Source organism: Photinus pyralis, unplaced genomic scaffold (genome assembly GCF_008802855.1).
Source record: "Photinus pyralis isolate 1611_PpyrPB1 unplaced genomic scaffold, Ppyr1.3 Ppyr1.4_LG7, whole genome shotgun sequence".
In the NCBI taxonomy this organism is placed as follows: Eukaryota; Metazoa; Arthropoda; class Insecta; order Coleoptera; family Lampyridae; genus Photinus; species Photinus pyralis.
The window spans coordinates 833,859-850,462 of NW_022170738.1; the positions used below are offsets into that span (position 1 = coordinate 833,859).

At 35.3% G+C, this 16,604-nt stretch overlaps 1 long non-coding RNA gene across 1 annotated transcript; it reads left to right on the forward strand.

Annotated features, from left to right (window-relative positions):
• The first annotated feature begins 12,856 nt into the window (after nucleotides 1–12,856).
• On the forward strand, nucleotides 12,857–13,189 carry LOC116175846. The gene is made up of 2 exons (XR_004146364.1): nucleotides 12,857–12,931; nucleotides 12,981–13,189. It is a non-coding gene; the product is annotated as an uncharacterized LOC116175846 (long non-coding RNA).
• The last annotated feature ends 3,415 nt before the right edge of the window (nucleotides 13,190–16,604 follow it).

A 16,604-nucleotide genomic window follows, 5' to 3' on the forward strand; every position in this document is an offset into this window, starting at 1 on the left:
CGGCGTCTTATGTAGATCGCATTTAAACAACCGCTAATTTTAAAGTAATCAACACAGACCATAAGTCTCTTACGCTCCTTCAATTGGCACTACACCAATTGACAATATCAACTTTTTCTTCAGTTGAATACATCGCACACGAACGAAAATAAAAATATGGAAGCCGGAGCAGTTATATTCCAATTAATTAATATGACAGCAACATCTTTATTTGTTTTAAGAAGTTATTTTGGTTGCAATTAAGTGTCTTTCAGAAGAGTTTTTGTCATTTAAAACTAGACGTGAATAAAAAAATACACAAATCCCTATGCCTACTTCTAAATGAATCACTGTGTAAAAGGGCTAGGGCTCCACTAGGAGCACAGGCAAATCTCGTCCAAATAATCACTTCGGATTTCCCAAATTACGAATTCAATCGCCAGAGATCAATTTGTATTCGGAAGATGGTAATTAGAACTCCACGCGTTCTACCTTACGCTTTTAGCTGTTTTTTTTAATCGACGTGTACTTCGATGCGGCTTACGAAGAAAAGGATATGAAAATAGACACCCATAACTCATAAGTCGAGGTAAGAAAATGCGCGGAAAAATTGCATTGTTGAATACAATCAATACACCGTGTCCAAGATAAAGATGAATATCGTGGGGAACCATCGAACATACTAAACCTCTCGCCAAGAAAAATTGCCGGTCGCAGAACACCAGATCTCGGTCTACAATCTATGTTTTTCTTAAGATGCAAGCGACTTCCGGGATCGTATCGTGTCAATGTTGAACGAAAAGACTTCTCTTACTTCTGCGACTGGTAAAAGTAGACCACCATTAACTGTTCAAAATAACGAATAAAATTGAAATAAGTTGCTTACTTTTTCTTGGCAAGCCCGATGACATTTTTGGGTTATACAACTTTTGGCGCATTGATACACTGATTGAAGTTGTGCTTATATTTATATTCGTTATGAAACTAACAGATTTATTTTTAACTAAAACACAAATCTGCCTCAGGGACCAGACCAGTTTAAAATGATTTTTTTTTATTTTGTTAATACGTTGGCATTATAATATTCCCCAAAAACTAAATTGTAATTGGACGTAAGCCTGTTGAGGGCCTAGAACAAAAGGGAGAAATAACGCGCGCGCAAACTATATATAGTGCAACATTTTGTTACCTGTACCACACGGTAATATAACTGAATCATCCGCATTACTGTTAAGTTGTATTATAACTAAATCTCGACAAGATAATTTACGAATCGTTACCTTAGGAATTTGCAAAGTAAAAAGCACAATAATTTAAAGCGCGAAATTCGAATTGCATCCCACATTATGATCACACGGATTGTGGCACCGAAATATGGGCGACATTACATCGAACAAGTTTCAATACAATTATAGAACCAGCAAATAACCCCGACAAGAGTTTTGCAAACATGTACACGACACTAAGTATTGTTTAAAATTTAAGTTGCTGCTCGCCGTCTTCTTCAAAGTTCTCGAGTGAAGGGTTTCAAGTTATCAGGTCACGTGTTTGCTCAACTTCTGGTCCGTTATATTATTATTGCGATGCATGTTCGCATTCGGCTCCTCGCAATTTGTCTCCGATGCGGTTAATAAGAAATTGAAAAATGTCTCGACGGACCCGAAAAATCATTACTGTCGAATGGGGGTGAGAGTAAATGGAAGCCCCCGCGTAGGTGTTAAGCACATGAAAGTGGCGATGGTTGCAAATTCGTGGGGTTATTTCATTGCGGATGATGTTTTCTGGTCACGATCTGAACTGTCGCCGCAGATTACGGGGGTAGACGTGTTAACTCACTGTATCTGTTTTGCTTCACTCAGTCTAGGAATGTCATCATCCAATGTATTGTATAGAATTTGATACTGAATGGGTATTTATTCAGTTTCATTTACGAAAAAACGCAGTTTCCTCCCTTAATTTGATAATGCGACTGTTGTTCGAAAGCTTATTGTACTTGTAGCTACTTACTACGAATGTATCGGAGAAGTGAAATTAAGAAAAATGCCCAAAACCATTGTTGCAGGATTTCGGGAGAACAAAAGTAACGCCCTTTAAAAATTTTCAGTGGTCCTAAACATCTCTTTCAAAACGCTTCTCAACTGTACCATATTATGGAGTATTATTACTGTGAAAAATACTCCAAATATCGCAATTCACAGAATGAATTTAATGAATGCTAAAATAATTGTTTGGCAATACAGAACTGAAACAACGTAAATTACAACTTAAAGTTATTTGTGTGACTGCCCTTGAACTACCCCATCTTTTGTGCCGTATTGCCAGTTGTCGGCAACCCGGAACAATTATTAAAATTTTTGATTGTTTACACAAAAATTTTAAATTTGACTGCCTATAAACAAATTCCCTACTAGCTGGCTTTATTTATATTACCTGGTACAATTTCCTCAGGCAATTGGTCCAATTGACCTATTCCTCTGGAATTCAAAATACTCTCTTCCGCTCTAGACCACAAAGAGACCTTTTCAAAATATTTGCGTATACGAGTATTAAAACATAAATTAAATCAAACTCAGCCTCCATCTACAGTCCTCTTAAAGATCAATCTTGATTTTTTTAAATCACAAACTCAGTATCCAAAATTGAATTAGTAATTTGTGAAATGACCACTTCGTCTATTTATTAATTTAAACAACAAAATCCTAAACTAATAAAAATTCTTAAAGGAATCTGTATGTGTAAGTACAATAATATGCCGCACTAACGCTATCATTCTCAATGAAGGCCTTGCTGTTTTTCGCAGTTCCAAATAAACTTCACTTAATGTAGTCCAACAATCATAGGCGATTTTGTTACAATTGTTATATGCAGACAAATTTTTACTATGACGGGTGAACGACCCTTAGTTTCATATCTGAAGAGATCCAATTATAGTAGGGGAACTAGCACGAAATCCACTGAACGAGAATGATCAAAATTTTAACTGATGGAGTTCCATTTTGTCCTATCAGAGTATGCTAAAATCGATCGTCTGCCGCCTCAGGTCATATGACTTAAGGCGCTGCGGGTACTTCTTGCGGTACCAATTCTGAAAGGTTGTTTTTGGAGAAAATAAGTTATACACCAAATGAAAACGTTGATAATAGTTCTTAAAAAAATATTTTAAAAAATCGCGCACATTTGGTAACTCCGTAAAAAAACAATTCTTAGTCGGTTTTGCACGAACTTTCTACGGAGATAACTAGGTTACTGTTGGAAGAATGAAGCTGATTTTTTTTACAGACTAATGATAGGTACAGCCAATGACTATAAGAGTGTTTCTTTTTTAAATTTTTTCTCTAATTATAAGATATCTTATAATGTTAAGATAATAAGATAATCTTATAATTAGAGAAAAAATTTAAAAACGAAACACCGTTACGTCATTAGTAGTACCTATCATCAGTCTGTAAAAAAAATCAGCTTCATTCGTCCAACCGTAACCTAGTTATATCCGTAGAAAGTTGGTGAAAAACCGACTAAGAAATGTTTTTTTACGGAGTTACCAAATGTGCGCGATTTTTTTTAATATTTTTTTAAGAACTATTATCAACGTTTTCATTTGGTGTATAACTTATTTTCTCCAAAAACAACCTTTTAGAATTCGTACCGCAAGAAGTACCCGCAGCGCCTTAAGTCATATGACCTGAGGCGGCAGACGATCGATTTTAGCATACTCTGATAGGGCAAAATGGAACTCCATCGGTTAAAATTTTGATCATTCTCGTTCAGTGGATTTCGTGCTAGCTCCCTTACTATTACGGCGGGAAATTTTAGTTTCTGCGCACGTTATACAGTAATACCGGGCGATCAAAAATGAGTTGCTGTTGAGTCGCCTTGGAAGTACATGTTAAATACGATTTCCCATGTAAACAAAAGTTCCAACGGTGACTCGACAGCAACTAATTTTTGATCGCACAGTACTACCGTCATAGTTCAATTAAATCAATCAACTTTATTTGACACCTAAATAGCAAAACTTTACCAATCAAATCATGACAAAATGAACTGAAAGCGAACTTCCTTTGATCCATCCCCCTTTCCAAATCTTATCATCTTCGAGTTTTCTACATTTAGCTCCATCCCTTCTTCTCAATACTTCTTCATTCTGCCCATCGTTACCTTTATCTGTTCTACCTCTGTTGTTATTATCACTGCGTCGTCCGCGTATGCCAAGGACCATATATTTCTTCTTTCCACTACGATTCCTCTACCTTGGCCCTGTCTTAATACTTTTCCATGTGTCTTATATAAAGATTAAATAAGGTTAGACTAAGTGGGCATCTCTGTCTTAGTCCTATACATGTTCAAAACACTTCAGACTGCTTCCCTTCTATTCTTACACTCAATCTTGTTTCTCCCTCGAGTTCAATGATTCTGCTCTTTACCTTCTTGTCTAGTTTCCCATTTTCCATTATCTTCCATACTTTTTTCACACTCTCTCAAACCCTACCTCTAAGTCCTAGGAAAACGCAAACGCATTTCCAATTTCTTTTCCACCAATCTGTGTACATTGCTGTATGCAATAGCTTGCAGTCACTATACCACCCACAAAACACCTGTCCAGCTAGCTCAAAACAAACCAAAATTGAAACCTAGAATAATCATTCCTTGTACACTTCTCGCATCTGAATTTGATTACACCTCAAATAAATCTTGTGCACAAATAACAAAAATCTGACATGAAAAACTCTATCCGGATCGCACAATAGGTTCGAGAAATACACAATTAATTGATTGGCAATGACAAACATTTATTCTGAAAAATAATGAAAGAAAGAAAAGCTTACAATACCCCGCAAGAAAGCGGGCGATAAATAAAATAAGAAGTCTTGACTGGTTTGATGAACAATTTTCGGTGGCTGCTCGGACGGTAGAAACTTTTAATAAGATGAGAAACTTAACAAAACTTTGGTTAACTTGCTTCTGCACAGATTTATTATAAAAAATGACAAACTGCACTTCAACAAAACAAATCGCACTGACTACCCTAAATTAGCGTAATCAAATGAACGCGCTTTTTTTACCGCAGCATCGTTTTTCCGTTGTCTAGCGTATTTAACCGCCAATCACAAAGGACTTTATAATGACAGCATCTGTAAATAGCAGCCGTGTTTTCCCAACGGAAATTTCCGCCCAATTTTTGTACAACTCTACTTATATGTCGGAATGCGAACTCAGTTTAAACACCAACAAATGTGTGGTGTATTGGTGCAGTGGCTAAGATACTTGGCTAACACTCAAACGATTCGGGTTCGATTCTTTGCAATAGAAGGATTTTTTTATTATTCTTTGTTTCAAAAAAATGCGTAGGTTACTTGTAGGTTTAAGCTATTTTTATTTATTAAGGATCCTCAGATCCTTTATAGTTTTGTATTGTCGTCCGTCCGTCCGTCCGTCCGTCCGTCCGTGTGCGCTCTAACTCTTTTTAAAAGTGACCGATTGTGTTGAAATTTGGTGTACGGGTACGTTGGACATTAAGGACGGACGCTATTGATTTTCAGGAAGCTGGTTCAACAGGAACAAAAGTTATAGGACTTCGAGTGAATCGGGAACAGGAAAAACTGCGTACTCAATATAATAGAAATCAACATATTTCATTCCCTAGGTCATGTATCGAGTTCGGACTTTCGCTAGATTATTCCCTATGACTCTTAGAAGTGTAACAATTCAATATAACTCTCTCTGTGGTCTAGATCAAAAGTTTTAGAGCAAAATGTACCCAAAATTATTCTTTACACATGAATTTAGAGTTGTAAAAGCTTTCAAACGCATTATCTTGATGCTGAAAGAGTTGATAACGTGCACGTTTGATAACCGCATGTGTGTGATTAAAAAATGTTAAATTATTTTTCTGAGGCCACATGGATTTTGATCAAAATATGTCAAAACCGTTATTTATGCACCAAGATGGTTGAGAAAAAGACCAAGAGCATTATTTCAAAGACCAAAACATGAATTTGATCTATTTTTGGCGACCACATGGATTTTGATCAAAACATGTCTAAATCGTTATTTATGCACTAAGATCGTTGGGAAAAATACTAGGGGCATTATCTCAATGCCCATGACATGAATTTGATGCATTTTGGGCGACCACGTGGATTTTGACCAAAACATGTCAAAATCGTTATTTATGCACCAAGATCGTTGGGAAAAAAAACCAAGACTCAATGCCCCAGACATGAATTTGATGCATTTTTGTTAACTATAAAATGTATTTTGTAAGATTAAAATAAATTGTCGTTAAAAGTGATTGTAATACTGAGGATCCTTCGATATTTCGTTGTATCGGTTTATTCCTCTATTTATCACCTTCCAAAAATCCTTCTCTGTTTTTATTTACCTGATTTGCTCTTTTCTGTCTCCCCATCTTTTTTTCTTTACATTTTCTTTTATACTTTTTATTTCTGTTTTTTTCTTTTCCCCCTTTTCCATCATTTCTCTATGTCTCTCGGTCCTTTCTTCTTTTCTCCCCTTGTTCCTTGTTCCTATCTTAAATTCTTGCATTTCCCTCCAGTATTTTTTTACTTAGTAAAGTATAATCAATTACCGATCTCTCTCATCCTCCCATCGATGTAAATTGCCCAATGCCCATCTCTATCTGTCCCGATATTTCCGATTAGAATTCTCTATATCTTCTCTTTTCTGATAATTCCAATGACACTTTCCCCTCTTTGTTGCCCTCTTTATCACTCAATTTTCTTTCCCGTGTTCCTCTTCACATCTCTACCCATTCTCCTTTATTCTTTGTACTGTCTCTCTCCAATTTTGATGCTGTATTGCTCCATTGTAGTTATTTGTAGAATAGGTTATGTAGATAGAAAATACGAATTATTTTTCAAATAATTTACATAAAAGTTTGCTATAGGTTATCGATTTCGAAACAATGTTTCATCTTCAGACCTGGGCGTCTAAATTTGTTGAATAATATAAACAATTGAAATTAAAATACTTGTACATGTTAAAATTGTTGGACGAGGACAAGTTACATATTAAAATCTGATGTCGATAGTGGAAGTAGAAATGGTATGTGTGTTGATTTTAAGGTTAGGTGTGTATATAATATATACACACCTAACCTTAAAATCAACACACATACCATTTCTACTTATGTATGTGTGTTGATTTTAAGGTTAGGTGTGTATATATATACACCTAACCTTAAAATCAACACACATACCATTTCTTGATTTCTTGATTTTAAGGTTAGGTGTGTATATAATATATACACACCTAACCTTAAAATCAACACAGTTACCAGACAATTTTAACATGTAGAAGTATTTTAATTTCAATTGTTTATATTATTCAGCAAATTTAGACGTCTAGGTCTGAAGATGAAACATTATTTCGAAATCGATAACCTATAGCAAACTTTAATGTAAATTATTAGAGAAAAAATTCGTATTTTCTATCTGCATAATCTCCCCCCCCCCCCCCCAATATTAGCCCCTTGTCCTCTCTTTTACTCTATTGTTCGTACTGTGTTATGACATAAATTTTCTTCTTTTTTCTTTTTAGGAAATAATCGACTGAAATCAATTTAGAATAACGACAATTTTTTAAACCCTTAAATTGCGTTACCTTAGCATAAAATTCAAAAAAATCAGTTCCATTAGAAGCTACCGTTACAGGGTGCTCCAAAAATTTATCAAATAGTGTCTGATCCATATCTTTTGTCAACTAAGAATTTTTTTCCAATCAGAAAGTACCAAATCTAGCGAATAGGGTGTAACTGCATTTGCAAATTGAATTAGATGATTTTTTCCATCACAACTTGAGGATTGTGACACGAGACATTGTCTTTGGCGAAGCAAGATTCTTTTCTTTCTCAAAACGAGGTGTTAAGACTGAAACTAAACTAATATATGAAAGTGTAGTTTCATATGGGCTGGAATACGTTAACGCCATCATAGGCTAAGAACTACTTTTTCATAAAATTATTTTCATTCCAAATGTCAACATTATTTTACAAATTGATTGGAACGTCTTTTTTTTAATAATTTAAGGTGAATTTGTGCAGAAAGGAAATTAAACACGACAAAGGGTACGTTTACCCTCACAAGTACGCAATGTATATTACGTAGAGGTAAATCGTTTAGAGGGTCCTAACTTGAACGCCGACAAAGCGGTCAAGATTTAAACAATTTCGAAAGGGTTGATTTCGATACCAAAAGGTAATCCAATTCTTGTACAAACATCTACCGTGGTTCTTCTGAGACCGTTTCAAAGCACTCCAGTATCGCTCATAATTTACTAGGTTATTCGAAAGCCTTTTGCATAGACTAGAGGGACCCGTGTCACCAGTTCTACCCTTAAAGCAATTAGGGCCGCTAATGTCTTGTCCGGCGCGTCCACACTTCTCCGGTACTTTCAGGCCTAAGCGACTAATGATGTTACGGAATATCGAACGGCAACAAATTACAACTCTAATGTGTTCTCGCTGTAGTTTTGCTTACCGCTAAGCCACTTCGGGCACCTTCCTTGAAAGTATAATGAAGTCAAAAAGTGTCTCGTTTATTTTTGATGCAATTCTACTTGCGAAATAGTTACTACGGTTCCGTAGATAAACTGTCTCATATAATTTTCACGAGGGGTAGTGTGCCAACTAGCCTTCATTAATTTTAAATCGGGAGCTTGTGGACTCTTTCGTCCTATAATTAGTCATTGTATGTTTACCTGTTTCACAAACATGCCCTTTATGCTTGTATACGTTAAAAGACCCGGCGTGCTTTGTTAACTATCCATTCAAGATTCTAAACACCCCTACAAAAGACTACTGAAATGTGAATATTAATTTTGTAAACGAGTTAATAAATTTATGCCATCGTTTCAGGAAATATCACATTCTGCACATCAACGGTGTCATATCAATGGCCAGCGCACGCATTTCCTTTTTAGTTGGATTTTTAGCTTGAACACTAGAAAAAGTGGTCGAGATTTCTTAAAAGACGGGGGTCACTTTTGTATTCTGAATTAATAGTGTTTTTTGTAGAAGCGCATTGTATATTAAATATGTACAGTAAATATTCCGTTCTAACTTAATATTGACATAAACTTGCCCTCAACGTGTCCCAAATAATATGTTTTCTCTTTTACCTGCATAGATTGCTCCAGTAACGTGTAGTTAGACGTGAGAGTAGATTGGTTCTAGGGAACTTTAGAAATTATATAAATATATCAATGCGATTTCACCTTTAAATAATCGAAACATGTTTCCTACGAGAGCCAGATGTACTACAAAAATTCAGCAATCACAGTAGAAGAATCGTTATGTATCTATGCCATGCGGACGTTTTTATTCTATTCAGCACCTATAGTAATGATGGGCCACCCTGTATGTGTTTCATTTCAATTACCGGTCGCTAATTTAGAAAGAACACAATTTCGATGAATTTGAAGTCATAACTATAGTTATTGGATGTTAATTTTGTGTGAATAATGTAATTGTAATTTGTTTATTTTATTGTTCAGTTAAAAGATAAGGGACTTTGGGAAATAATTGCACTGTGCTATTTTAAAACTTTATGTCCGGTCAATGCGATAAGAGTTTGTTATCGCTGCGTATTATAATGAGTTAAAGATAAGCAAGCGACGCGAGCACTAAATTTCACACACACACACGGCAGAAAGCCTTCGGCGAAAGGGCCCGGAGCAGCAAATCCTCGTAAAAACACTTGCTTCTTTCTTTAACAACTCTCCCCTCTCTATTTCATGTCCGTACCACCCCCTTCTTCTGCTATTAAAATACGCGCAATACTCTTATCTAAAAACGCACCTGCGACAAACATCTGTTTACAAAAATGAATTAATTTATATCAATAAGCGGAAACCTATCTACGACCGGAGAAAAACATGAGATAAACTTCAAATATGAAACAAATAATTTTCCTTATCTTATAACACGTAAATTCTCAAACAAAATAAAATGCGGCTGTTTAGACAAAAATTTAGCACCGTCCAGACTACTTAAATTTTACATATTTTACATGTTGAAAGTCTCGATCTCCATTTACATACCATCATCGTGACTACTCTGCATTTTAAGGTCGCTAAATATTTGAATGTTACGGTTATTAATGCGTATAATGAACGAAAAACACTACATTTATAGCATTCTTGATTTTCAGGTGACGAATAGAAGAAAAATGAAGTTAAAATCGCTTAGCGTTATATGTTCGTTTTTCTTACACAAAGTCAATACGTAAGCGTCGAACAATGTAATTTTTTATATGCACAAAGTGTAAACCTCTTCCTGTATAACTTTGCGTTCAATATCTAAAGTATTTTTCTAATAAAAACAGAACTATAACGTTTATTGTTATCGGAGGTCGGCTATTTGTAAGATAACATTACAGCCCGAGACGTTCAATCGTATATTTCCTCTTGACCACTTGGATTTTCCAAGTTTTCCCCTCATTATTTTTATCGATATCGGTATGTATTATCTTCGCAGCGTAAACATAGCCCAAAACGCGAACAATTCTAAAATTCATTTACCCCGGCACCTCGATCGTATGGGAGAAATTAATTTTTATATGAAAGTGCTTAAAACTTTCCCCCGTAAGTGCTTATAGAGTAGAACTCCCGCAACACTTAACACTTATGTTATTGTTTGCTTAGTCTCTTATTTAATATCTTTCTTTTAATCAGGAGCTTTTGCTTAGAACGCGTTAGATAAGCACGATAGATGCTATCTCGGAAGCGAAACGTCGTACAAGGGGAGCGATATGATATTTATTTGCACTAAGTAGATATATTTATTTCTTTCTAATCCATTATTCTAGATCACCATTCGTTAGAGGATGGAATTATCCACTTCGTGCATTATTTTAAAAACAAATCGATTAGAGGAAAACGTATTAAGTAAAAGTTATTAAATGTAAATCGGGGGGATTATTTGCGAATAAGCTCATAGTTGGTTTATTTTACTTGAATGTGTGTCTCAGTGCTATTTTTCTTGTTTGTTATTGCGTATTATTTTCTTGTCTGTAATTTATCGCTATTGTAATTTATTCAATTTGGTTAAGATGCAGATCTGCGATAAAAAATTGTGTTATCGGGCGAGATTTAATTAGTGCACGTGTTCTTGTTGCTGTTAAAAGAGATAAGGTGTTTCGAAGAATTGCGTAAGTAAGTGCGAGGACGCGCGACGCATTCTTTCGAAGCTGATGTTACCAAGTTTGATTATGATTGACGGTGTTTTTGAAAGATTAAAGGAGACTATTTTATGTTGGGAATGATGTTTCGTTAAATACTGAAATCAACGTAAAACCAGACTGGCTGGTTCGAGACGGTTGGGAACGTATAAGTTTCTGTACGCTATTTTTTTTTATTCGGGATGTCCACACCATTTGATTAGTTGAAGACGTAGTTTGTCTTCATTATAATAATTTTGTGCAGAAGCAAGTTAATTAAAACGTTACAAGAAGTTTAAAACGGGTTGTGCGATTTTTTGTTGTTGAAACAGTCAAGTCGAAAAAGCAAGCAGACCTCCAGTTATTTCTTGTTATTAAAGTTAAAAGTTTGTACCGTCTGAACAGCCACCGACAATTTACTCATCGAGTAAATGTTGTTTGTCATCAAGTTTTGTGTGTTATTAGTATTGTTAAAAGATAAAAAAAGCTGTAGTCATTTTAAGATTATATTATTTTATTTGTCAGACTCTTGTGCGTGGGGTAATTTGTCTAAGTGCCGGTTTTACAATGACACCTTTGCGCAGAATAAGATATCCTAGGAATGTATTCCATTGGTTGAGGCAATGGTAACCAACGTAACCGTCGACATTTATTCTAGTTATAGTTTATTCTCGGTATATACCTGCATCAAGAAATCGGCCATAATTTTGTTTAATTTTCATTTCATGTGTTTTTGTCCCTGTCAATCAATTAATAGCGTGTTTATTCGAATCCTTTGTGCGACCTGGACACAGTTTTCATGTTAGATTTTTCTTCTCGTGACTAAGAATGTTGCCAGATGAATTTGATAAAGTTGATCAAGACTAATGCGTCCCCAAATCTATAATTGAAGTCAATATTGGAATTTTTCTTTGTTGCAGATCCCGGAGGTGTTCGAGGAGAAATTATAACAATTCTAAGTTTCAATTTTGAATTGTTTCAGCTAGGTGGACAGGCGTTTTGTGGGTGGTGTAACTGACCACATAGCATAGCATACAGCAATGTGTTTGTATTTTTTGTTAATCCCTTAATACTTGCATTTGGTATGTCTCATGTATGACACTTTCTTATAATGCCTTCTTGAAAAAGCCCTTTTGCCGCTCATTCAATTCTAACGCTGAAATTGTTGGAGAAAAATATCCCGCACTTGAATGGATCTGAACAGTCGACGAAAAATGCCATGCTCAGACAATTTGGAATCCAATTAGGACATACTTCTAGGAATGGAATAATCTGCGCTAAACATATCAATTCCATCTTGAACATAATTTAAGAGTCGATAATAATAATGTTACCTCAAAACGTATATGTTTTTACTATTGGTTTTGTCCTATTTACCTTGAAGGCTTAGAATTTTGGGTTTAATTTATTAAATTATCGGAAATCACGGCCTCAAAAATTTCTATGTCTTTGTGATATTTACGTTCGTTGCGACGAATTAGTTGTATACTTTGTATAGTAGTAAATGCTTCAACAAAAAATAAAATCGTTTGACATATTTGCATTGCTAATTTCACTCCACAGAAATTGTCGTGATGTAACTTTACAAAAAGTGAATTACTCAGTAATTTTAATAATTTGGCACATTTCGGTGTTTCGTAACCGAATATAATTTCCTAGTTTTTATGCGACATCTATCTGGTATATAAGCCACAGTGTCCCAGAAAGCTGCAGAATTATCCAATATGAAGTTCTACGCATTCGCTCTTGTTCTTGCCCTCTTCTTTATCTGCGAGGTAAGTTTCGCACTCTACCGTTTTAATGAACCAATCGTTTTGCCCCCAGGTATCTACCCAAGAAGCCGAAAGTCGCGGCAAATGCACCAGCGGAAGCGGTAGCAACGGAAATAGCAACGGCAGCAACGGAAATAGCAATGGAAATAGCAATGGAAACAACGCGCAAGGTGGAAATGGGGGCACAGGCACAAATCCGAACTCAGTTTAATGTTCTTCTGGTTTAATTTTTGAAGTGAAATAAAATTGATCTGCTCTTTAGAACTTTCACAATTATTAGAATCTTTATAATGTTTGCAATCCTTATAAAACCTGAACCTGAAATCCTTAAAATGATTTTGGTCTCTTTGGAACATCCATAATATTCGATATTCGTGTTATGCACTCATATAAATAGCCAAAAAGCGTTTAAACACCGCAAGCTTTGTAAAGACTCTTAAGCACTGAGAAGACTCTGGACGGTTTTGCAGACTATCAATGGCCTTAAGCGTTCTTAAAGACGAGCAGTGTTTTATGAGTCTCTTGGAGACTTTTGAAAGCCTTCAAAGACTCGGATAATTAATGAAGTTTTTAAAAATTCTTAACCACCATTTAAGATTATTAAAATCTCTTAAAGGCATGTGCTCTAAAAATTATTAAGAGGTTGTGCAAACTAGATAATAAAACCATTGGGAAAGACTTTTAAAGCATATTAAAAGCTCTAATGAATGGCTCGATAAATTTCAAAGAAATCATCGTTCTTCCTCCTTATTGGAACATCCATAATGCGGTATTCGTGTTATGACCTTACAAAAATTGCCACAAAACCGTTAAAGTCTGATAAACACTAAACGTTTCGTAAAGACTAATGCAATATGAAGACTGAACGATTTTGAAAGCTATTCAAAACTTCAAGACAACACTGAACAACTCTTAAATGGCTCTTAAAATCTCTTGGAGACCCTTAAGGACCCATTAAACCTCCTTAATGGTATCAAACGTATTTAAAAATCGTAGTGACTATTTGAGAGTATTAATAGTACATTATATATCAAGGTAGAGAAGTCCACTATTATTGCCTGAGCACCAAGATTACATCTCGAGGCGCTTGCGCCGAGGGGTGTAAGGTGCGAAGGCAATAATAGACTTCTCTACCGTGGTATATATACTATTTTTTTCACTACTAGCACTTGAAATCCTCTAAATTAACATATTATATTGATAAGAGAGTTAACGGTTGGACAGAATTGTTTGTTTCTTAATTTAACATGTCAATCAAGTACGTGGAAGTACAAGTCAAACAGGCCGTATTTTGTTCTGTCATTGCGATATTTGCAAAGAGTAATTTCGTTCGAATTTTTTCAAAATGTGATAATTTTAGGTATGTAATTTCTCTGGAAATTGCGTATGGTGGCAATTATTCGTTTTAGAGAACTTGTCTAAACGTTCATTGAGCGAAATTTCGGGTTGTGTTTTCTAAAAGTGACAGCGTGACAGTTCTCATTATTGACTACTAGTTAATAATGTCCACATTATTAACCACTTTGAACAAATGCCGAGAAAGCCTACTTTACAAGTGGAAAAAAGGTTAATAATCATGTCATCAGACGCTAGTAGTGAAAAAAATCTCTTAATCGCCTATCACATGCTCCAAAGGCTTGTTCAGATTATTTGAAACTCATGAAGAGAACATTTAAAGACCAATGTCATATTAAAAATTATTAAACGGTTTGATATCAAATCTTTTAGTCTCTAAAAGAGACAAACCCCAAGCATTTTCAATAGGAGGCTTTTGGACAGAGAAGGCTTTTATAGATACTTGGCGACCATTAAGATGAACGCTCTTGAACGCTTTTAGAGAGTCAAGACTCGAGATGACCCCAAAACATCTGATAAAGTTCTTAATAGTTAACGACAAACGAGTAAACAAGGAAAATGGCCACAATAGTGTATCTCATGTTATTGGAAAATATGTTACAAAAGGGTTTACCCAAAATCGTCCGAAACCTTCATTTTCATGCCTACTTTCTGTCATGAAATTTTAGTTTCCATGACAGAAGCAGAGCAGACTACATTTTTGCCGCTTGTCACTTTACTAGCCGCACCCCCACTTTATCGACCGCATCTGTGACATTACCAAATGTCTATAATGACTCCTGTCATCACTGACAGATTGGCATTAATCAAAGTTTCTATATAAAAATTGAAATTCTATATTAAAATGCGATTTCGGGTAAATTTAATACAAAACTCGTCAGTAAAATGACATTACCTGACTCGGAAATTAAAGTACTAGGCCCCAAAGGGGCCTCGCACTTCAATATTTCCTCGCCAGTAATTATTGTCATTTTCCGGACTTTTATGTAAATAACTATTATTGTATTGTCTTTCTTTTGAAGTAGAATGCGATTTCTGAAACCTGTAAAAACTTTAAGATGTTTTTTTATGTGGCCCAAGAGTATTTAAAATTTGATTAAGCGACTAGTTTCGACTCCGTAAAGTCATCTTCTGGCTTGACAAAAATGTGTTATATCGTTTAAACGTTGAAGTTACATATTGCATTTAATTAATTACTAAAACCATGGGAACAAACATAATAATATAATACATTATAGTTTTAACAAGATGCCTTAGCTGTTGACGTAGAATCTTATACAGTGAAAATTTATAAAAAATTGGATTGTAGGTAATTCACAAGCCAGCTTTTCACAGAAATTCTCCAATTTCGTGATGTAACATTAAGAAAAGTGAATTACTCAGTATCAATAATTTGGCACAGATCGATAAATAATTGGTGTTACGTAATGCAATTGTTATTGCCTAGTTTTTATGTGAAATGTGCCAGGTATATAAGCACCAGTGTTCAGGTAAGCTGCAGAATCATTCAATATGAAGTTCTACGCGTTCGCTCTTCTTCTAACATTCTTCTTCATTTGCGAGGTAAGTTTCGCATTTTAACGTTTTATGGACCAGTTTTGGCCGCAGGTGTCTGCCCAAGAAGCTGAAAGCGACGGTAAAAGCGCAGGTGGAAACGGAAGCAAAGGAAACAGCAACGGTAGCAATGGAAATAGCAACGGTAGTAATGGAAATAGCAACGGTAGCAATGGAAATAGCAACGGTAGCAATGGAAATAGCAACGGTAGCAATGGAAATAGCAACGGAAATAGCAACGGCAGCAATGGAAATAGTAATGGCAGGAATGGAAATAACCCATAAGGAGGAAAGTGGTACAAAGGTAAAAATAGAGAAGGCACAAACCCGAACTCTATTTGATGTTCTTGTGTTTTGATTTGTGAAACCAAATAAAATTAATAAGTGTTTATTCACCGCATTATTACCGAATTTTTGGAATATTTTTAAAACTTGAATTCAAAATTCTTAGAATCCGCAAAATGCTTATTACGGTAAACTAATAAAGTTTGGAGGACCCAAAATATTACTAATTACAAATTGGATGTGCGATCTCTAGTTTATCTCCTTTTAGCTAAAATCTCTAGAATACATCAGAGTCTATCGAACCTTTGTGTCTTTCTTTGGATTCTTTGGGACTTTCAAGCCTCTTAGTCAGAATTTAGAGCTATAAGCGTCCCTTCAAATTCAGAGAAACGCATCAATTCTAGCAACGTGTTTTTCCCACGATGGTTATCCAATTCACTAAAATAGGAAGAATATTTTGGGAGGCGAAGGGGAAACAGAA